This window comes from Maylandia zebra, linkage group LG22, assembly GCF_041146795.1.
Source record: "Maylandia zebra isolate NMK-2024a linkage group LG22, Mzebra_GT3a, whole genome shotgun sequence".
Lineage (NCBI taxonomy): Eukaryota > Metazoa > Chordata > Actinopteri > Cichliformes > Cichlidae > Maylandia > Maylandia zebra.
The window spans coordinates 29573266-29596927 of NC_135187.1; the positions used below are offsets into that span (position 1 = coordinate 29573266).

General features: G+C 38.5%; 2 long non-coding RNA genes across 2 annotated transcripts in view; one reads left to right on the forward strand and one right to left on the reverse strand.

The window, feature by feature from the left end:
• LOC143414659 (uncharacterized) overlaps positions 1-23662 on the reverse strand; it is a 188373-nt gene that overhangs the window by 142882 nt on the left and 21829 nt on the right. The window lies entirely within an intron of this gene.
• On the forward strand, positions 8738-10579 carry LOC143414642 (uncharacterized). Its single transcript, XR_013095302.1, has 4 exons — positions 8738-9212; positions 9402-9509; positions 9628-9835; positions 9999-10579. It is a non-coding gene; the product is annotated as an uncharacterized LOC143414642 (long non-coding RNA).

Here is a 23662-nt window from a genome sequence, read left to right on the forward strand (position 1 = left end):
GATCCAATTGGCTGTCTGTCATGACACTGGACAATCCTAGACGGCACAAAACCGACTGTTTGGACTTTGCAAGAGAGCTTGGGATAGTGAAAGGTGGAATAAAGTTTCCAACATTACTGACATGACAAGCAAATCCCTCCCAGTTTGTGGACTGGTTAGACAATGAGTAATAGCAGTCACCTGTTGAAAGGACTTGTTAAAAAATCTGGCTCAGCACCCATATGGCGCGAGGCCCAGACTCCAGGAAGGAGCACGTAGAAGCCAGGCATGAGAGAGAAGGACCAGCTGCCTGATCGCCAGATGGAGCAGCTTGTGCGACGATCGGTGGGACTTTATTTTTCAGTTTCAATATTTGTTTCAGTTTAGTTTTAAGGTTGCATCGTTGTAACCCCATACAAGCGGGCCATCACTACCATTCAGCAAATAACGCTGTGCTTTGAATTAACGTTATTGTATTCCCAACTCAAAAAAGAAAGCTAACAAGGAGTATTTTAGTTTTACCTTAACAATCAGGGATATTGATATCAAAGAAATCCAGTAATAACTTTAAGCTACCATTAATTCAGGCAGGCCACAAAGTCAGCTGATTTTACTCATTGAACTGGCAAATCTCATATACAGTTGGTTTTACTATTAACCTGCTTTAGCCGAACCACCGTTGCTACAAATGTGCAAGCCGTTTCACAAGCCACCTGCACCTAAACTTTTACTTTGGGCGTTGTCGGGTATTGTTATGGTTTTTCCCAGTCGCTCACACTTGACAGTTATGCGCTTGGAAGGTCGTGAACAAAGCCATGCGACCAAAAATAGATAGTGGCTTCCTTTAGCCACTGTGGTGCTGATTTAAAGTATTTTATTGTGCGTTCACTTCAAAAAGATAAGAGAAGTTTTAATAATAAAACTAGGATTTAACGATTCGTCTGATTCATAACAGGTGACGATCCTTCATCCAGCTTTCATGAAATATGTTCATGACATCTGGCTGAGAAAGAAGGCTGCTTACTGGCTTTCTTACTGTGGTTCTCAGCTTATTAATGTGTGATGAGGTATGTTTATCTTACACATTTTGTATTTGTCCATTATGCATCTGACTCACAGTCATGGTAGTCAGACTCCAAGACACACTGACTAACCAGCAATGTCAGGAAGAAATGTATTTATGAAATGTAATTTATGAAAATGTATTTATTGTTTTTACTTGATAGTGCACCACTGATTGTGTAGTTGTTAACACATTGGATTGGCAATTGAAAGGTTGCTGGTTTGATTCCAGCTGGAGATACACATGGCCTTTTGGGGTTGTCTGAAAGGGCATCCAACATAAAAAGCTCTTCCACATCAAAGATGCAGAGCTACCCACTTGTGTCAAGCCAGAAATAGTTTTACATAACTCTCTGATAGCACTGTATAGTGATGCCTAACTTAGTACTGACCAAGTAAAGACAGGACCAGTGTTGGAGTCGAGCAGACTCAACTAACACTTTCAACTTATAAAAGCAGCGTATTCATGTCCATGTAGGGGAGAACAGTGTGATGTGACCTTTGAGCCGAATATATTATAAATATATTTGCATAATAATAATGTAAATATATTCTAATTATCCTTTAACTTCGCATTTTTTCATGGAATATATAGGTGTGTATATCTAACCCCAACTTAGACCCTCGGTCAGGAGTCATCCACTATATTTGTCCATGGGCTAAAATTTTCTCAGCAGATACTGTGAGGGTCAGATGCTCTTGTAAAATAAAATTTATATTTTATCTTGGGCACCAATTGCATGTTAGCCTTTGTCAGCATTAACAGACTCACATTAACTGTACTGCAGCAAGCAACTAGGGGGCATACCCTGAAAAGGCCCAAACTGTTGCTCTGACATCTCAATACTCATAGTACTAACCAAACTTCAAATGAACAAGAGAGGATAACAAGTACATCTCTGCAGGCTGCCTGGACAGTCTCCAAGCATAATTAGCCATTTACAAGCTAATGTGAGGAAGGTGATGCCTCTGGCCCAGGTGGCTCTGTTGATGTTGTTGAAACCACAACTGTGCGCTACTGTGTGTGTCCTGCAGGCCACCAGCTGACATTCACTGCCCCAGGTAATCAGAATATGCAAGTTTGATTGTTAATAAATTGTTCCAAGTCTTATCAATCAGGGAACAAAAACATAAATCCGTATGGAAAAAGGTTATTTATTTTATACACAGTTATTAATGCTAACACAAAGCTAGCAGTGAAGAAATGAACAGCAACATAGGATTATACATTTCTATCCATATTCTTTTCTTTTGCAGAGTCATTGTCACCACAACGTTTTTGGCTTCCTATTGGCCAGTGGTGGGAAGTTGGGTGAGTGCCAAAAGTTCTTCTTATCTCCTATTCCTAACCTATTTTTCTTGACCTCAATGACATTTTCATTGAGTAGAAGATGGACTGCAAAACACCCATCTAACTTTTCACACCATGCTCTGTTGTTTTATGCAGGACATTTAACGAAGAAAAGCCTATGAAACATATACATTCAATACAAAGGTTGCAATTATAAACAATAAGGACCATTAAGGGTCAGATTTACTGAAGTCTGCAGGAGCCAAAAGCCTTCTCTGGACATTTAAAAGCTACTGTGTTTAGTGAGAGGCACAGTGTCAATTTGTGACTGTCAGTTGTGAATAGCACTATGTATTCATTAGAGTTTGACTTAAGTAAGTCTGTCCAATAGCATATAACATTTCATAAATTGTATTTATTATATTTAGCTTCTGTATAACTCCTTCCCTACTCCCTGTTTAGGATTTTTGTGACTGCAGTAAAATACCCTCCATCCATTACTTATTTGAGCAGAACTTTACTGAAGTAAAAATTAATCCTAAGACTGCAATACAGCAAAGGACTTTACTAATGAACACTGATTATAAAGAAAGTTAATCACATTTTTATCAGTTAATAGAGATCATAATCTTGAGCTTATCAAGCATTCTGTGTTTTTATGGAAGGCAGCAACTCAGTAATAAATAGTTTTGTTCCAGCGGTGTAATGCTCAAAATTCAGCTGTGAGTTTAGAAAACTGTTAAGAGCTATAACTATATCAGGAAGTTATGGCATGGAATGGAAAACACAGTTACAGTTAACATTTATAGATCTGCACAACTTTGTCTGTTGTTTTAATCAATGGTCGCATGGTCCGGCACAAAGAATTGGGCGACAGCATTTTCTACTTTCTTTTCATAAAAGATGGTGCAAATTATCCTATGCTAATTTAGTTACATGTCCAACAAAGTGGACATGTAAGACAACCATTCACACTCACATTCACACCTAGTGGCAATTTGGATTATCCAATTAACCTATCCCCACAAGCTGCATGTCTTTGGACGGTGGGAGGAAGCCGGAGTAACCGGAGAGAACCCACGCAAACACGGGGAGAACATGCAAACTCCACACAGAAAGACCACGGCCTGATGGTGGAATTGAACTCAGGACCTTCTTGCTGTGCGGCAACAGTGCTAACCACCGTGCCACCGTGCTGCCACGCAAATAGCCATAAATAAATTGATATTAATTGATATTTGTTATTAGAATTCATTTTTCTGATGGGAGCGGGCTTGTTCAGGGTGGTATGCATGTAAGCTTCTGTAGTGCCAATGTGGATCAGCAGGGGAGCTGGCTCCAGGGAGGTGTACTTGTCTTCACCCCAGAGGAAAGGGGACAATCTCCTGGGTCTGGGGGTGGATTGCCCATTAACTAACAGGATTAGTTAATAATAGCAGTAGTGTCAGTGGATCTCAGGATGTTTTAAAGGAGCTGTGGATGTCATATGTATTCTAATACTTTGCAAAGTAATGCAGTCTAGTTCCTGCCCGATTAACTACAGGCTTTCTAGGATTTTCTACAGGGGGGAAAAAAGGAACATACTCTTCAGTATTACTGAAATTTACAGCACTTAGGTATGGAGGTCCAGGAGTGATAAAATTAATTGGTACCACTTTACAATAAGTCTCCCCTTATAGATGCTAATAAATAGTTTATAGCTATATTATTAATTAATCTGTAAATGCTTTATAAACCATTATTAATGGTTTATTATGCATTAGTCAAGGGTGAGAAAAAGAAAAAAAACTGACCGGTTTCTTGCCAAATAGTGAGCCAAATGTGTTCACCTATATATTTCATCTAGAGTTGCTATATTAAACATTTCAGACTAAGTTACTATCCTGTAAGCACAATCAGCATTTGTAAACATATTTTTTATCATATAAAATTGTACTTCATAAATGCATTATAAATATCCACAACTATCAATCGGAGCTTTGTTGTAAAGTGTAAAGCATAAAACCATTTATTAATGAATAATAAATATTTATAAATGCCATATGGGAGACTTATTGTAAAGTGTAAAGCATAACACCATTTATTAATGACAAATAAACATTTATAAATGCCAAATGGGAGACTTATTGTAAAGTGTAAAGCATAACACCATTTATTAATGACAAATAAACATTTATAAATGCCAAATGGGAGCCTTATTGTAAAGTGTAAAGCATAACACCATTTATTAATGACAAATAAACATTTATAAATGCCAAATGGGAGCCTTATTGTAAAGTGTAAAGCATAAAACCATTTATTAATGACAAATAAACATTTATAAATGCCAAATGGGAGCCTTATTGTAAAGTGTAAAGCATAACACCATTTATTAATGACAAATAAACATTTATAAATGCCAAATGGGAGCCTTATTGTAAAGTGTAAAGCATGACACCATTTATTTATGACTAATAAACATTTATAAATGACAAAAGAGAGTTTTGTTGTAAAGTTTAAAACATGTCAACATTTATTTATGATCAACAAACATTTCTAAGTATTACTGGGCATAACTATAAAAAGTATAAAGCACCAACAGTTATTTAGCATTGCTAAACTTATATACAAGCCCTTTAAAGATAGCTAAAACTATATTAAGGAAACAAATCCCATCCCTAAATTCACCACTGGCATAAAACAAAGGAAAATTATAATAATTATAATATAATAAATTATTATACCTTAACTGAAACTGCACAGCTGTATTATTTACTCTACACACATTTATACAAATCAAAACATAAAAAAAAACTATAAAATAAACTAACAGGTAAATCTCTTAGTTGTGTGGAAACTCAACACATATGTGAACAGATCTTTGAAAAATGATTGGTTTTGCAGATCTTTTCTTCAGTTCAATATGCTCAAAAAACAAAACCACTTAGAACAAATTAGGGTTTCAGACAGATTTCCCTCTTTGAATTGGAAGCAAAGTACCAGCGGCCTTCATACTTTCTATTTTGTTTTTTACTTCATCACTGCCTTGAATTGCAGCCTCACATCGCTTAGCAAAAGCTAGTACCGTCTCTCCACTAGGCCTGTTGGACAGTAGCTCCTGGTAGACATTGGGGACCGCAATAGCAAGCTCCCCAACTGATGAAGTGGACACAACAGTGTTCCTGTCGAGCCCATGCTTCTGAAAAGCTTTGGTCATGGTCTTCGTCTTTGGAAATGTCTTGAGGAGGGATTTGTATCGCTGCACAATGTCATTTGGCGTTTGAACTAAAAATGAAAACAAAGCAAACTAGAAAAATTTGCATTTCCTGCGAAAATGCTGTGTGGATGCCTTAACGCTGAAGATGTCTGCTGAAAAAAGCTGAAAAAATAAAAAAGCAAAGAATGTTGCTCTGAGCAGGATTCGAACCTGGCCCTTCTGGTACTCAAGGCAGGTTCTCATCTCACTGCGCCAACATCTTTCTGACAAAGAAGAGGTGGAGAGACTGATAATTGTGCTGAAATGAGCAGAAGAGGCTGAGAATTGCGCTGATAAGAGGTGAATAAGAAGAATTTCTGCTGAAAAGAGTTTAATCAGCAGAATTTCTGCTGAAAAGAGTTGAATGAGCAGAATTTCTGCTGAAAAGAGGTTTTTTGCTGAAAACAGCTTAAAAAGCTTGGATTTGTGCTGAAAACAGCAGAAAAAACTGAAAATTGTGCTGATAAGCGGTGAAAAAGCTGAAATTTGTGTTGAAAAGAGTTAAAAAAGTTTAACTGTTAAGTGAAAGAAATGTTGCCACAACCTGGATTTAAACCCGGGCCTCCTACTCTGAGAACGGCTGCTTATCTCACTGAGCTAAAACATGGCTCAGCCAAGCAAGCAAAACTTGTGATCACACTGATAATGTGGTCCTATTCAGCAAAATGGGCCAAAAAATGACATAAAAAGCTTAATATCTGAAAAAGTATAAAAGTTATGACTACCAAAAGTCATAGCAGGCATCAGGAGAAAGAGCTGAACAGTTTAGAGTTTGAATGGTGAAAAACGGCTGAAAACTGAGGGAGTAGTTAAGCGGCAAAGAAAGTGGCAACTTGAAGAATAATAAAGGATAAAGAATAAAGAGAAACATCCACATCCACACAATAATTTTGTTATAGAAAATCATCATGTGAATAAGGTGTACATATATACACACACACACACACACACACACACACATATATATATATATATATATATATATATATATATATATATATATATATATATATACATATAAAACCTATATTAATTCTGATTGTAAGGCTGTTACATTACTAGTTCAAGTTGGAGTTATGATCTTATGAACTATGAAATTGAATCAGTCAAGTTAGACTTGGCTGAGCTGAATTTGGAACCAGATCTCTTTAGGAATGAACTAGCACAACACTTAAAGTTAACTGACTAAAATCTTTTAATCAACACAATGACAATAAGGGAACTTCACTGGGATTGATAAATTATCTAATGTTTATTTGAAGACTGTAAAATAAAAACAATGTTCATGGAACAAGTCTAGTTTCATACTTGTAAGGGATGATAGCTGACTTCGGAGAAAATCTCTCTCTCCTTCCAGTTCTTCAATTCTCTTCTTTTGCCATTCCAGTTTCTCCTTAAGAAAAGTCAGTTTCTCTCGCTCCTTGTTAAGAAGGGCAGTTGCAGTAGGGGCAGGATTAGAAGAAGAATCTAAAGAACAAACAATTATTAAATTACAATACTAAAATAATTTATAATCTAAACTTGGGAAACTCAAATAAAATATTGATTAAAAACGGTTACAACTTGAATTTATAAAAAGCCACTTTGTAAAAATTATGTTATATACACCTGTGGTGGTTCAGGCATTTCTAAAACAAGGCAAATAATTCTTATGTGTACTGCCTTACCAGGGTGTTTAATATAAATTTAATGATGCACATAAACAAAACTAAAAATATACTGTACAACTAAGTGATATAAATCGTTTGGAGTAACCAATAGTAATAGAGCTATTCACATGTTATGTGATGTTAGTTAGCCACTGTAGCTAGCAGCCAAATGGCTCGGTAGCTAGCTAGCTAGCATTATACTCACCTTCATGTCTAACTGCTGACATCGTTGGCTTAGTGCAATCTAGATCATCCAGTCTCTGCTTTTTGTATCTCTTCGAACGTGTGCTAACTGTGTAAGTCACAGACGCACACAAATTTTTATCTTCTGCTCCATCCATGGCGCAAGAACTTGAACGAGCGCCTTCAGTGTTTCTGTTCGTGCTCCACTGCCTGTCGCGCTCTGAGAGGAGGGGCTTTCTTTAATAAAGTTAACTGTGATTGGATGGTTGTATAAGCTCCTCTGCGTTTAAATTAAATTTGTTTTCCCTCCCTTTGGCGGCAGAACATATTTCTTTAGCATGAATCCAGCGGGTTAGATCTACATAACAAAGTCGGAGATAGGGCTGGGCGATATGACCCAAAATTCATATCTCGATATTTTTTAGCTGGATGGCGATATAAGATATATATCTCGATATTTTTTTTAAGCCATAAAGTAAGAACAAAAAGAGAGTTCTTAGTTAAAGCTGTGTCCCAGATGTCACACAGGCACTTTTATTAACATACAGCACAGATGTACATGAAAAATTACTCAAAAATAAATTATGAGCATTCATTAAATAATAATGCTCCATAAATAAAATAAAACAATGTTGTTTTTGTGCATAACAAAGAGCTCACAATTGGGCAGTCAAAATGTAAACTAAAAGACGCTGAGCGTAATAACAAAGACAGACAGATTTCAAAGCAGCTCTATTTCCAAGTTTTACTGCGTGACTGACAGCCTGGAGTTTGAAATCCACTTCATAACCACGTCTCTTACAGGTGCTATTTATGGTCCTTATACACACACAATACGGTAATATTACGTTGAAGCACAGTACGTATCACTCCGCGAGGCTCCTCGGTAGCCGTAATGCGCCGACAATCTATCAAGCAGTGCAGCTCCGTAGCTGACCAAAATCGTACTCAAACATTTTTGACAGATTGCTGAGCGCCGCATACCACATAAAATCGGTTCACGTCCATCAAGCACAACCAGAATTCATACATAAGGCGCGCTGTCAACTTTTGAGAGAATGAAAGGATTTTAGACTATGCAGCCCGTAGGGACTAGCGCGGTTAGCTCGTTAGCATGGTTAGCTCGTTAACACGTTGACGCCGTCCAGCCCCACGCATGGGGCGATGCGCAGTAACTCGTTAACGGAGATTTGCCGTGTCCATCTTGTCGCTGCCTGCACGTGAAGCGATGGGGGAGGAGGGGGAGTTGTGTTCAGTGAAGGATAGAGGCGAGGAGGAGTAATGTTGCGTAGAGACAAAAGTAGACGAAAGAGAGGCAAACTTGCGGCTCCACAACTATAATTATAACGTAACATAGACTATATCGATATAAAGGATATTGTCACATCTTATATCTCGTATAAAAATATATCGATATGTTTTAAAAACTCGATATATCGCCCAGCTCTAGTCGGAGATACATTATAACAGGTGAGACAATCCTCTTTTTTGCGTGGGACTATTTTTGATTATAGGGCTTGTTTTATATAGCATGTGAAGTTCTTTAACTCTGAACCGATTTGCACTAGACTCCCAAAGAGTATTTTACGGTGTTTCGAGGTGATAATAAAATAAATTACTCATTTTTTCCCACCAGAATGTCTCTGGGAATGAGATTGCGCGCCAGAATAGAAGGAAAACAAACTAAATATAAGGCACTAAGGCTCATTAAATGGCTGCAGAAGAAACACCTGCTAAAAAAGAAGCTTAGATGTCCTGTTTGTCACCATAAGATGAAAATGATTTCCGTGGTGAAGAAAGACCAATATATGTGGTATGTATAATGCATGATAATGTAGTGCATGTAGTAAATATAACAAAATATTTCGGTTATCAATGCAAGAGGGAGCATTAACCTCTTTTCATTATTATTTTCTTCATACTTAATTTTGTGATTATCTTTTCAATTAATGCTCTTGTTTAAGGGTCCATTTCTTTACTTAACTCATTTGTATGTTCTCAGGTGCTGCAAAAGAGCAAGTCATAGGAAAGTTTCCAGAACAATTAGAACTGGCTCCCTCTTTGAGAAATCAAAAACATCTCTTTTCAGTTGGATGAAGTTCATTTACAGGTATATGTAGATGTAGACATTAATAGCAATGCACCTTTCATAATTGAACACCAATACGAGACTTGTGAAATAAAATTAGGGCCTCAGAAAGTAATAATTGCCTGGATTTCTATCACAGATTTTCACAAGGGCTCAGGCTCAGACAAATAGATATGATCGATGATGAAGTGGCTGGCAGCTCCAGAACACTAAGTAGCATGGCAAGACACATTCGACATGTTTGTATACGTGCAATTAAAAGACACAGAATAAACAATGGACACCGTCTTGGCGGTGACAGAGAATTTGTGGTTATAGATGAAAGCTGTCTCCGTCATCAGCGAAAGGTTGGTAAACTCTCAGACAGGTTTGTTAGAATCAATGCAGATCTGAATGTGTCCTCTAAACATGGAAACCTTTACCATAAGTAAAAAAAATTAGTAGAAGCAACCATCTTTTTGAATGTTTCTTTGTAGATATTCTGTTTAATTTTATTCTTTTTGTTTTCAGTATGCACGTGGACGCTTTCGAAATGCATGGAAAAGGAAGAAATGGGTATTTGGAATGATGGGAATTAAAGACAAAAGGCGAAGGCTTGTGTTAAAACTTGTTGAAAAACGATCAAGGCGCCACCTTGTTCCTCTGATCAGACAGCATGTTAAGTTGGGTAGTGCCATTATCAGTGATGAGTGGAGAGCCTACAAGAATGTTTTGACAAACATAGGGTACAGACATTACACTGTAAATCACAGCAGGTGGTTTGTAGATCCTCAATCTGGCAGTCATACACAGCATATCGAAAGGGCTTGGATGACCATCAAAGGACATGTCCGTAGACTAAGAGCAAATCGCACTGAGAAGTTGCTGGAGGAACACCTGATGGTTCTTGAGTGGTCATCTTGGCTTGGTTCGCGACACCCTGATGGACCACTGGGACGCTTATTTAAGGACATACAAAAAATATTTCCAGTTTGAATCAGTCTGGCATGAACTTTTTTTGGAGTGGGTGACTGTTTGGTGTTTTAAAAAACACATTTAATGTTACATGTGTTACTCTTACAATACATTTTTGACAGTAGTTAAATGTTATTTCAAGCACTGATTGTAATTTAGGTCTAAGTGTTATAAATGGTGACATTATACATTTAAGACTCACTTTTGGCAATTAAATGTTTATTAGTGATTAATAAATGGTGTTATGCTTTACACTTTACAATAAGGCTCCCATTTGGCATTTATAAATGTTTATTTGTCATTAATAAATGGTTTTATGCTTTACACTTTACAATAAGGCTCCCATTTGGCATTTATAAATATTTATTATTCATTAATAAATGGTGTTATGCTTTACACTTTACAATAAGTCTCCCATGTGGCATTTATAAATATTTATTATTCATTAATAAATGGTTTTATGCTTTACACTGTACAACAAAGCTCCGATTGATAGTTGTGGATATTTATAATGCATTTATGAAGTACAATTTTATATGATAAAAAATATGTTTACAAATGCTGATTGTGCTTACAGGATAGTAACTTAGTCTGAAATGTTTAATATAGCAACTCTAGATGAAATAGGTGAACACATTTGGCTCACTATTTGGCAAGAAACCGGTCAGTTTTTTTTCTTTTTCTCACCCTTAACTAATGCATAATAAACCATTAATAATGGTTTATAAAGCATTTACAGATTAATTAATAATATAGCTATAAACTATTTATTAGCATCTATAAGGGGAGACTTATTGTAAAGTGGTACCAATTAGTTAAATAAACATGCCATGAAATAATTAAACATTTTATTAATTAATTAAAATGCAAATCACCTAAATAATATTTGAATAATTAAATAAATGGCCACTCTGAAGACATTTAATAAATTATTCATATCAAATTTTATTTAATTATTAGTAAATGGCCTGTATTTGTATAGCGTTTTACTAGTCCCTAAGGACCCCAAAGCACTTTACACATTCAGTCATCCACCCATTCACACGCTGGTGATGCCAAGCTACATTGTAGCCACAGCCACCCTGACAGAGGCGAGGCTGCCAGGCACTGGTGCCACCGGGCCCTCTGACCACCACCAGTAGGCAACGGGTGAAGTGTCTTGCCCAAGGACACAACGACCGAGACTGTCCAAGCCGGGGCTTGAACCAGCAACCTTCCGATTACAAGGCGAACTCCCAACTCTTGAGCCACGATCGCCATATTTTTGCATGTTTTAATTAATTATATATTATTATTATTTGACCACAATTAATTATTTAATGACATGTTATTTAATTAATTTTGGCATTCAATGACAGCTCGACGGACCCTCAGTTTACCTGCATATATCCTGTTCATGATTTTATAATTAATTACATATATAATATAATTATAATATATAATATAAATAAAATCAGAAATAAATAATGTATTTGATGTGTTTTACATTAAATTAATGGCATTTAATTAATCAATTCCAATTTCAGGCTAATCTGTTTCTTATATTTTACTGGTTTAGAGTTATTCCAGATTCTGACTGATACTGCTGTCTGATATGACACGTTTTTCATCCTGTGACCAACCACTCATATACTCTAGCTTACAATGAGGGTCAAAGGTCAGACTGCAGTAAACAACCTTGTACATAAACAGTGGCATGAAAGATTATCTTTCTTCTTTTTGCATTTGTTACATGCTATATGTTTCAGATTGTGAAACTAATTTCAATATTAGACAGTAAAGTAAATGCAAAATGCAAATTTTGTGTATGATGATTTAATTTGGTAAGGAAGCAAAAAACAAATTATCCAACCCTGACCCTATGAAAAATTAATAGTCCAGCCAATACAGAGTTTGAGTTGAATGTAATAATGTGACAAAAGAAAGCAAATGTTAGGCATTTGTTACCATCTTTAAACCAGATGCTTAACAAAAACCCATATTTACAGATATATACAGATGGCACATGTTATTGCACAAATTATGTTTTATAAACATTTCGTTAATTTTATTAAATAATAGATCATTCATCAGTCAAAAATAATGGATTGCATTTATATAGCGCTTTTTGAGACCCTCGACGTGCTTTACAATTCCACTATTCATTCACTCTCACATTCACACACTGGTGGAGGCAAGCTACAGTTGTAGCCACAGCTGCCCTGGGGCAGACTGACAGAAGCTGCCATATCGTGCCATCGGCCTCTAATGGCCAACACCAGTAGGTGGTAGGTGAAGTATCTTGCCCAAGGACACAACGTCCAAGACAGACAGAGCAGGGGATCAAACCGGCAAACCCCTTAAAGCTTGGTCCCCTCAAAAAAGTACATATTTCACACCTTTGATTAAATACTGTCAAGGGCTGAGTGAGCGGCTGGTGTTTTTCCATTCCTGGGTGGGATCCTGGACACTCACCTCTTCCTCATTCAGTGGCAATCAGCATGGCTGCATTTAAGCTCGGCATGGTCATCTCTCCTTCGTTAGTCCATCAGGTACCTATGGTAACAACACGGCCACAATTCCTTGTTATTTAGCTATTGCTTTTTGCATTCTTACCTCGTCTCCTTGTGTCTAAAGCTTGCCTTGCATCCACTCTCAACCTGACTCTGTCTGCAACCTCATGCCAGCCTCACGGCATCACGGGCATCGGCGGAAAAAACATTAATATTACAGATAATAATAAAACATTAAAACATAAACATTATAATACAGACTTATAATTTGGACCGATGTTTTTTCGAAATTCTTTACGCGAAAAGTGAGCGCGAGAGCCCTCGGTGCGCCTGCTTGCTGCTGAAGTCAAAGTAAACTTTATTGTCATCTCCGCTACATACAGTCCAGTATATAGAGAGACGAGATGATAAGGCTCCAGTTACAGCAGTGCAAGAAAACAAACAATAAATATAAGAAGAGTAAGAAAATAAATATACACTTTAGCACTAGGGGTAAAGGGGTCAGTAACAATTTGAATGGTAAATGGCCTGTATTTATATAGCGCTTTACTAGTCCCTAAGGACCCCAAATCGCTTTACATATCCAGTCATCCACCCATTCACACACACATTCACACACTGGTGATGGCAAGCTACATTGTAGCCACAGCCACCCTGGGGCGCACTGACAGAGGCGAGGCTGCCGGACACTGGCGCCACCGGGCCCTCTGACCACCACCAGTAGGCAACGGGTGAAGTGTCTTGCCCAAGGACACAACGACCGAAACTGTCCAAGCCGGGGCTCGAACCGGCAACCTTCCGATTACAAGGCGAACTCCCAACTCTTGAGCCACGATCGCCCCACAAAATTTACAATTTACAGTTTGATGATTTAAAGTCTCACACACGTCGAAAGGGGGGGCTGCTGCTTCCAAATAGAGCACATTTCATTTATAATGTTGTAAATCCAAGCCCATTATGGATTCATGATTTGAATCCTGGGTTGTGTGGAATCCCAGAAATACACCTTAGACAAAGCGAATCTGTGAACTAAGGTGTAGGTCTGTTAGGTTATGTTGTGGTGATCGTCGAGTTGGGGGACTTATATTCATACTGAAGTGCGAAATTAAAACCAATGGAAGATGGACAAGAAAAGTTGAAACCCATCAGGTGCTCAGTTTAGAAAAAAGAGAAAAGAAGAGGAGGAGAAACGAGCAAAAGATGCAGGTAAGCAGATGTGTCATTGGATAATGGCATGTATCCTGAAACAATCAGAATCAGAATACTTTAATATTAATCCCCAAGGAAATAACGTGGATTGCAGTTGCTCCAAGAAGAAATGGTAAAAATAGTAACAGTAACAGACTAAACTCCAAACATTAGTCATTGTCACCTTAGTTTTATTGTTGTTGGCGATATTCACCTGGAGTCATTCACTCTCACTGACAATCACTTATACACGCGAGGAACTACTTGGATTACGGTGGTCCTGTTTGTCAATGTACGACTCTTCTAATGCTCGGACAGATGTGATTCTTGGTGAGGATTTATTTTACCGGTCAAAGACTAATTTTGGAAAGCCCCGCCGCTTGAGAAAACGCGGAAAGAAAGGCGGCGTGCGTCAGCATGTAAGAAAACTTCGGAGGAAGAATCGTGTTCCTCTGCCTTCTATGATTCTGGCCAATGTCCAATCTCTTAGGAACAAAACGGATGAATTACAAGGAAATGTGCTTCATCTACAGGGAGGCTTGTCTGATGGCACTTACCGAGACATGGCTGACCGATATGGACAGTGACACTTCACTGCGAATCAGCGGCTTTGGGACCCCTGTCAGATTGGATCGGAACTGTGGAGTAACACGCAAATCTCACCGAGGAGGGGTTTGTTTGTATATCAACCAGGGCTGGTGTAATAATTTTACTGTGCGGGAGCGGTTGTGTCTTCCTGACATCGAGCTCCTTTCAGTATCTGTCAGGCCTTTTTACTTACCGAGGGAGTTCCCTCAAATTTTTGTCACTGTTGTTTACATTAATCCTAAGGCTGACGTTAAAGTTGCTGCCGATGCCATTTTTAAAGTGGTACACAATCTGCAGACTCTCTCACCGGATGCTCCTAATTTTATTTTTGGTGATTTTAACAATTGTAATCTTAAGAAATCACTGAACAATTTCTTTCAATATGTCACTTGTCCTACAAGGAATAACAAAACGCTGGATTTGTGTTATGGACCAATTAAGGCGGCATATAAGTCTGTGGCTGGACCTGGACCTGGTTCTTCGGATCACAATGTTATTCACCTCCTCCCTGCTTACAGATCTGTGATTAGGAGGGAGAAGGCCTGTGTGAAGCGGACTAATGTCTGGACAAAAGACAGTTGTGTTGCCCTTCAGGGGTGTTTTGATTGCACTGACTGGTCCTTGTTTCAAGAGAGCACTTCTGATTTGGATGAACTCACCGATGTGGTGTGTAGCTACATCTCTTTTTGCAAAGACTCTGTGGTTCCAGTCAGAGAATTTAAGACTTTCCCTAATAACAAACCATGGCTCTCTAAAGATATTAAGGATCTGATTCTTAAAAGGAAAATTGCTTTTAACGAGGGAGACGTTCCCACTATGAGAATATTGAGGAAGGAGGTGAGGGCTGCAATAAAGATCGCTAAGATGAGGTACAGAAATAAGATTGAGGCAGAACTCAGCAGTAACAACCTGAAAAGAGCTTGGCTTGGTATGAAAATAATGGCAGGGCTACACATGAAAGGTAAAAGTAGCATTACCTTAGAGGGGTTTACCTCTGACAAACATCTGGCAGACAGTCTTAACAGTTTTTACCTTCGTTTTGAGAACTTTGACTGTTCTAGGCAGACCAGCACACTGAGGGAAAAGACTATCACTCCCCCATCTATTTGTATTGATGAGAGGGGGTAGCTAATCTTTTTAGACACACTGAAAGCAAGAGTCCTGGACCTGACAACATCTGTGGACAGCTACTGAGAACTTGTGCTGATCAGCTGTGTGGGATTTTTCACCATATCTTCTCACTTTCTTTAGAGCTACAGACAGTACCTAAGATTTGGAAACATGCTATGATTGTTCCTGTTGCTAAGGGCAGTTCTCCTAAGGCACTGAATGATTTTAGGCCTGTGGCTCTGACTTCTTTAGTGATGAAGACATTTGAGAAGATAATTAAGAAGGAGATTTTAATGCAGGTTGAACACCATCTTGACCCCTTCCAGTTCGCCTATAGAGCAGGGAGAGGTGTGGAGGACGCTGTTGTCATACTCCTGCATCTCTTGTATAAGCATCTTGAGGCCCCCCACACCCATGCAAGATTATTATTTGCTGACTTTTCGTTTGCATTTAATACAATTCAACCCCTCTTACTTGCGGACAGGCTTTACAATCATTTCAAGCTTGACACTAGTCTGGTCGGCTGGGTGACAGACTTTCTGATCAATAGGTCAGAATGTGTGAGGGTGAATCATGTATTTTCTGATGACCCCAGGGTTGTTGCCTCTCTCCTCTTCTGTTCATTCTGTACACGAATGAGTGTCGCAGCAATTTCACAAACAGACACATCCTGAAATTTGCTGACGACACAGTAATCGTCAGTCTTCTAGTGGGGGATGAGTCAGGCCATGGACAGGTTGTAGATGATTTTGTGAATTGGTGTGATGAGTCCTTCCTTTCACTTAATGTGTCAAAAACTAAAGACATGATTATTGATTTTAGGAAGTCCTCTTATTGCTCATTACCTACTATCATTAAAACTGCCGATATTGGGATCGTTGAGAGTTATACATATCTAGGTGTGGTACTTGACCATAAACTGTGTTTTGAATCTCATGCTGATGCCACTACTAAAAAAGTTCAACAAAGACTGTTCTTTTTAAGGAAAATGAGATCTTTTAAAGTCTCATCTGAGATGTTGTCTTTGTTTTATAGAAGTTTTATCGAATCTGTGATGTCTTTTTGTATTGCTGCCTGGTTTGGTAACCTGACGGTGAAGAATAAGAATCGGTTGGGACTTCTGGTAAAAACTGTGTCATGGTTCGAGTTTTTGAGGAGGAGACAAACGACTGCATGGTCCTCAGTAGATGTCAAAATAGTGGTTTTTATTATACACATATATATGTGGGGAAGATGAGCATCATAAACCTTTCAGAGCTGATCTCCCCCGAACAACCATGTCACAAGGCTTTTATTGCAATGATGACTTCAAGTCACATGATAAGTATCAGTCAGTTCTCAGAACTCAAGAAGTTCTCCTTATATGGCCATCAACTGCTACTTTAGAAACAAACAAGTGTGTATTATGTTGTGCAGTTTTGTGAAAGTATGTGCAAAGAGAGACTGTCCTGAGACGACCTCCCTGTCCTTAATAAGTGTGTGTGTGAACGTGCTTGTTTTACATAACTATGTGCATGTTGTTATTCGCCTGAATATGTGCAAGTGAATGGAATAGGCCCTACTGGACCCACCAGCTCGAGTGGTGTGGATACAATGATGTGCAACAGCTTAAGCAGATAGAAAGAATGATACAGAACAACAATAGACTGATTAAAGTGATGATAATCTGTGTACATTAATATCTTGCTCAGATTGACATAGATATAAATCAAAGATTATTCTGTCAACTGATTCGACAATGCTAAATGATTGATTAATGATAGTTCTGACTATAAACTGTCACCATAAGAATACAAAATAAAATATCTCTTGTCCACAACTGCTAGCAAAATTTCAGGGCGCTGGCAAGATGGACTTTTGGCCATTTACAATAGAAATGTGCTTAGAAAGGCTCATTCTATTATTAATTGTGTGAACCATCCACTTCACAGTGAGTTTGAGTTTTTGCCTTCTGGCCGCCGTTTTAGAGTACCTCCGAGGAGGACCAAAAGACTCCAGGTCTCTTTTATCCCTACTGCGACTTGTCTCCTTAATGGCAAATAATTGTCCTTGAACTTTCTATCATTAATATTGTTATTATTATTTTATAGTATTGTTCTGTTTATTTTTATCCTTCTGCTGCTAAACTAATTTCCCCTTGTGGGACAATAAAGAAATTGAATTGAATTGAATTGAATTGAATTGAGCCAGCATAAGAAGTGGTCCTGTCTAGTTTGGTTTATCCTTTATGTGGATAACAGGTGGTCAGAACAACAAAAACAAAGCAACAAAACACATTCAAACATAACACTGGGAGAGCACTGAGAGAGTACTGCAAAAAAATTCATTTCATTTGTTTATGGCTGTAGCAGGGCCTCCTGTGAATTTGACCTTGTGAGAGTGTGTCCCAGCATCTTTCCTGCCTCAATTGTCACACTTTTTGTTCACCTGACTCTACTCAGCAATTAACATGGAATACCTAAGTGCAAAGAGCCTTGTTGGTTTGCAGCTAGTGAGCTGTGTGTGTGATGACTGCTTGCTCTTTTTTGTTTGTTTGTTGATTTAACCTTTTAACTTATTTTTCAGTTTAGTGACCAACTCCTAGGGTTTTGTGTTGTTTTCTTTCTTTAAAGGTGAAAGCAGCTTGCCTGTTGCCTCTAGTTTAATTAGTAATTTAAATGTTAATAAAAATCTAATTTGTGGACATTTGATTCTCTAAATGTAAAGATACATATCATATAGAATAATTCCATGTAGAATAGAACAGAATAGCCCTTTATTTTCATTGTGCATGTACAATGAAATTATGTGTGATCCATGCCAACTATAATATATACAGTCTAGAGGAAGATATACATAACCTGAGTAAAGCACACTATGGAGGGAAAAGTGCTTGGAAACAGTGTAAAAGGACTTAGTCTGAGTATAGAGTCCGTATGTGAGTGGCCTGAGGGTTATTTAGACTATGGCTCAGATAGGTGAGGTGGGTGGGGTGTGAGGGGATAGTGTTTGTTAACAGTCTGAGTGGCCCAAAGGAAGATGCTGTTGTGAGTCTGGAGGTGTGGGACCTGATTAACATGAGGTGCCAACCAAAGGGCAACAGGTCAAACAGGTTGTGGGTGGGGTCACCTGGGATGGACCTGGTTTTTCTGAGGCAGGAGGCAGTGGCAGAGGGCAGCCAGTGTTTTTCTGGGCAGTGTTAATTACCCTCTGTAGAGTCTTCCAGTTCTCAGTTGCCCATGCTTACCAAACACCCGGGAATGTGAAGGGCACACTCTCCACTGAGGAGTGGTAGAAGGCCAGCAGCAGCTTCCGGTACAAATGATTCTTCATCAGGTCACAGAGGAAGTGCAACTGCTATTAGGCCTTCATTACCAGGGTGTTGGTGTTGTGGGTTGGGGTGACATTAGCAGAGAGGGGGTTGCCCAGAACTGAAGGTGGAGACAGAATCCACCCGGCCCAGACAGTGGACCATTATGTTTTTTTTAAGGACGTTCATCTTCAGGTTATTTCTGAGCATCAGCAGGACAAGTTCTCTACCTCCACCCTGCACGCTGTCTCATCTCCATCAGAGATGAGCCCAACCACGGTGGTGTCATCAGCATACTTGACGATGATGTTGGTTGGGTGGGTTGGTGTACGATGAGATGTAGGTGGATTGCATGGAGCTGGAGTGAAGAGAGATGGAGATGGGAACATGGGTTACACAAGGGCATCTGCAATGGAGAATGACAAATGTGCAGTGAGATTTAAAGTATTGCCATGAATGCTGGCCTGGAGAGGTGTGGGAGAAGGTGATTGGACCAGTGATGACACAAACAGCTTGACAGAGTGATAAAGCTTAGATTTAGCCAGCAGCATTTGGGAGTGGACAGATGTGTAGCCATAGATCTTCCTCACTGAACTTACGCATAAGCTTCATTTATTACCTTATACTTGATGTCTGGCATCTAAAACAATCATTTTTGCTATTTTCCTTTTCACCTTTTCAATTCCTTTATGAGCAGTTTATGGCTGGGATTGCTTGTTTTGTCTGCACGGGTCCTTGTGTTACATTACATTGACTATACCATGTGGTAGAGTAGAGGAAATTCCTCAAAGGATCAAGCAATGGAGATCAAGCATTTTTTTAATTTTTTTTTTATAAATTTTATTTTCAGTCACAGCAGCATGTTAACAACAAAACATTGAACATACAGTAGTTTGCTGTTCAGTAGTTACAATACCCCAAAAGATAATAGAAATAGAGAAGGAAAAAACAAACAAACAAACCAAAGAAACCCCTACAAAACAACAAAAAACAAACAAACAACAACAAACAAATATAAAAATAAAATGTATAAGGGACATTCAGTGTACAGTTAACTATGATAGTGATATAGAGATATGGCATCCGGTCATGATAAGGTGGTCATTTTAAATGTTTCCATGTACATCAGGAATGGCTGCCATGCCTTAAGAAATTTGGCGGTTGAACCTGCCAGTGTATATCTCATCTTTTCTAAATGTAAAAACCTCATGAGCTCCGCAAGCCACTGTTCATGTGTGGGAGGAGCTTCCTGCTTCCATCTTAAAAGTATAAGGCGCCTTGCGATAAGTGAAGCAAAGGCAATAAAATTCGAATAGCATTTTGGCAAAGTGATGTCTTGAGGTATCACCCCAAAGATAGCCGTTAGAGCAGAAGGATCATATTTAACGTTATACATCTCTGACAGAGTGTTAAATATAGACACCCAATAGTTATGAAGATTGGGGCATGTCCAAAAGGTATGAAGGAGCGAACCTGTTTCTGCTTTACATCTGTTACACAGAGGGTCAGCTCCTGGATAGAACTTGGCTAACTTTTCCTTGGAGATATGTAATCGGTGTAGGACCTTAAATCGAAGGAGCCCATGCCTGGCACATATCGAAGAAGAGTGTACCCTCTGGAGAAAAGATTGCCGGAGCTCATCTGTTATAGTCATCCCAAGGTCTTTCTCCCACTGTGCTTTAAGGATGAAGAGAGAAGGAGATTGAAGATTTAATAGTATAGCATAGATTTCTTTAATCGCCCCTCTCTTATGAACGTTTATATTAATAATTTTATCCAAAGAAGTTTCCTCAGGTAGTTCCGGAAATGAAGGAAATCGACTCTTTACAAAGTGACGAATTTGTAAATAGCGGAAAAAAGGTTGCCGAGGAACATTAAACTGCTTCAGGAGCTGCGTGAATGAGGCAAAAATCCCATCTACAAAAAGGTCTTTGATATTTCTAAGGCCATTACTTTCCCATATTTTAAAGGCCGAGTCCATCATGGAGGGTGGGAACATATGATTTGAGCAGATAGGTGCTTTAATTGACATTAAGTGTAACCCCAACCTTTTCCTACATTGCACCCAGATTCTGAGCGAGTCATACAACAAAGGGTTACGTTTATAGGTGTATAGTTCTAATGGGAGAGCTGAACTCAACAAAGCTGATAGGCAAATTTCGCCACAATTGGATGACTCAATTTGGAGCCAAGCTGGAGTCTCTGTAGTAACATTACTCATCCAGTACAGCATATTACGAATATTTGCTGCCCAATAATAAGACTGAAAGTTTGGCAAGGCTAATCCACCCATTGGCTTAGTCCTCTGCATGAAATCTTTACGAATTCGTGGACTTTTGCCATTCCAAATAAATGCAGAGATATGCTTATTCAGTGTTATAAAATACTTATTGGGTAAGTAGCATGGGATACATTGAAATAAATAAAGGAACTTGGGTAGTATGTTCATTTTGATAGAATTGATGCGGCCAATTAATGACAGTGGTAAATTGTTCCATCTCTGAAGATCTGTCTCAGTATTTTTAAGCAGCAGGACAAAGTTTCTTTCATAAAGATCTTTGTATGAGTGGGTAACCTCAACCCCCAGATAGGTCACATACCCCGATTTAACGTTCAATTGAAAATCCGAAAATGAAATCTTTCTGGCTATAGAGTTGACACAGAGAAGTTCACTTTATGCAGGTTCAACTTGTAACCTGAAATATTACCAAAACATTCAAAAATGGCAAGAGCACAGGGAAGAGAGCATAAAGGCTCTGACATATACAGCAGGAAGTCATCAGCATATAAGGATATTTTGTGCTCCTGGTCACCTCTGAAGATGCCCTTAATGCAACTGTCAGCTCGCAGTTTAATCGACAGTGGTTCAATTGATAATGCAAAAAGAAGAGGGGATAAGGGACAACCTTGTCTCGTACCACGGAGAAGTGGGAAATAAGAAGAGAATAACGAATTTGTTCTAACACGTGCCATAGGTGAGGAGTAAAGTAACTGAATCCATGAAATGAAATTAGGGCCAAATCCAAATTTATGTAGAGTATAAAACAGATAATCCCACTCCACCCAGTCAAATGCCTTCTCAGCATCGAGTAATAAGGCAATTTCAGGGGTTGTAGTTGACTTGGTGTGTAATATGTTTAAAAACCTGCCCAGGTTGAAAAAACCATGCCTACCCTTCACGAAACCTGTCTGATCTGGAGAAATTAACAATGGTAGATATTGCTCTAGCCTGAGAGCAAGTGTTTTTGACAGTATTTTTAAATCTACATTTAAGAGTGATATAGGACGATATGATGAACACTCTAATGGATCCTTATTTGGCTTCAATAGGAGTGAGATGGTCGCTTGTCGAAGCGTTAGGGGAAGACATTTTGAAACCAATGACTCAATGAACATGTCTCGTAATAAAGGTGATAAACTGTCTTTAAAGGTCTTGAAAAATTCAACCGGATACCCATCCGGACCCGGGGATTTGCCATTCTGCATTGAGCTAATCGCCAATTTAATTTCTTCCACTGTATTTTGCTCCTCCAATTGGTCTCTGAATGCCGGGGTTAAAGTCGGAACTGTCATTCCATCAAAAAAAGCCTCAAACAGTCCAGGCGTGTTTAAAGATTCAGAATAATAGAGACTGGAATAGAATATTTTGAAACTCTCATTTATTTTTTGTGGTGTAGTGGTGACATGTCCAGATTCAGTCCTAATTTCAGGGATTATACGAGTTGCTTCTGATTTACGAAGCTGATGTACTAAAATTTTAGATGCTTTTTCTCCGTGCTCATACCATCTTCCTCTAGATTTAAGAATCATAGACTCTGACTGCTGGGTTGAGATTAAATTAAATTCAGTCTGTAACGTTAGTCTTTTATACAAATCTGGAGAGGGGGTTGTAGAGTGTTGCTCATCCAATTGCGAAATAAGGTGTATCAATTCAGAAAGACATTTCCGTTTCTGTTTTCTAGTATATGAACAGTATGATATAATATGGCCCCGTAAGAATGCTTTTAAGCTTTCCCAAACCGTAATATAGGCCATGCCAGGCGTAATGTTTGTTCTTATAAAGATATCAATTTGTTTGGAAAGATATTCCACAAACTCCTTATCTGACAAAGAAAGAGGATTGAGTCTCCAGGAGTGCACAAAGGGTTCATCCGGGAAGCCGAGTTCCAAAACAAGTGGACTGTGATCAGATATTACTATGCTATTGTATTTACAAGTCTTGATATTGGGAAGCAATTTTTTGTCAACAAAAAAGTAGTCTATACGAGAATACGTTTGATGCACTGCAGAAAAAAAGGAATATTGTTTAGTGGAGGGGTAGAGAAATCGCCACGCATCAACAGCCCCATAGGTTTGTAAATATGACTGTAACACTAATGAGGATTTAGGGAGTGGAAGTCTTTTATCTGAGGAGCGATCTAGTACTGGATCCATAACAGTATTCATGTCCCCTCCAAGGATCAATTGGTGTGTATTGATCTGTGGAAGGGAATTAAGAAAGTCATTGAAAAAAGTTGAGTCATTCCAATTCGGAGCATATACGTTTGCTAAAA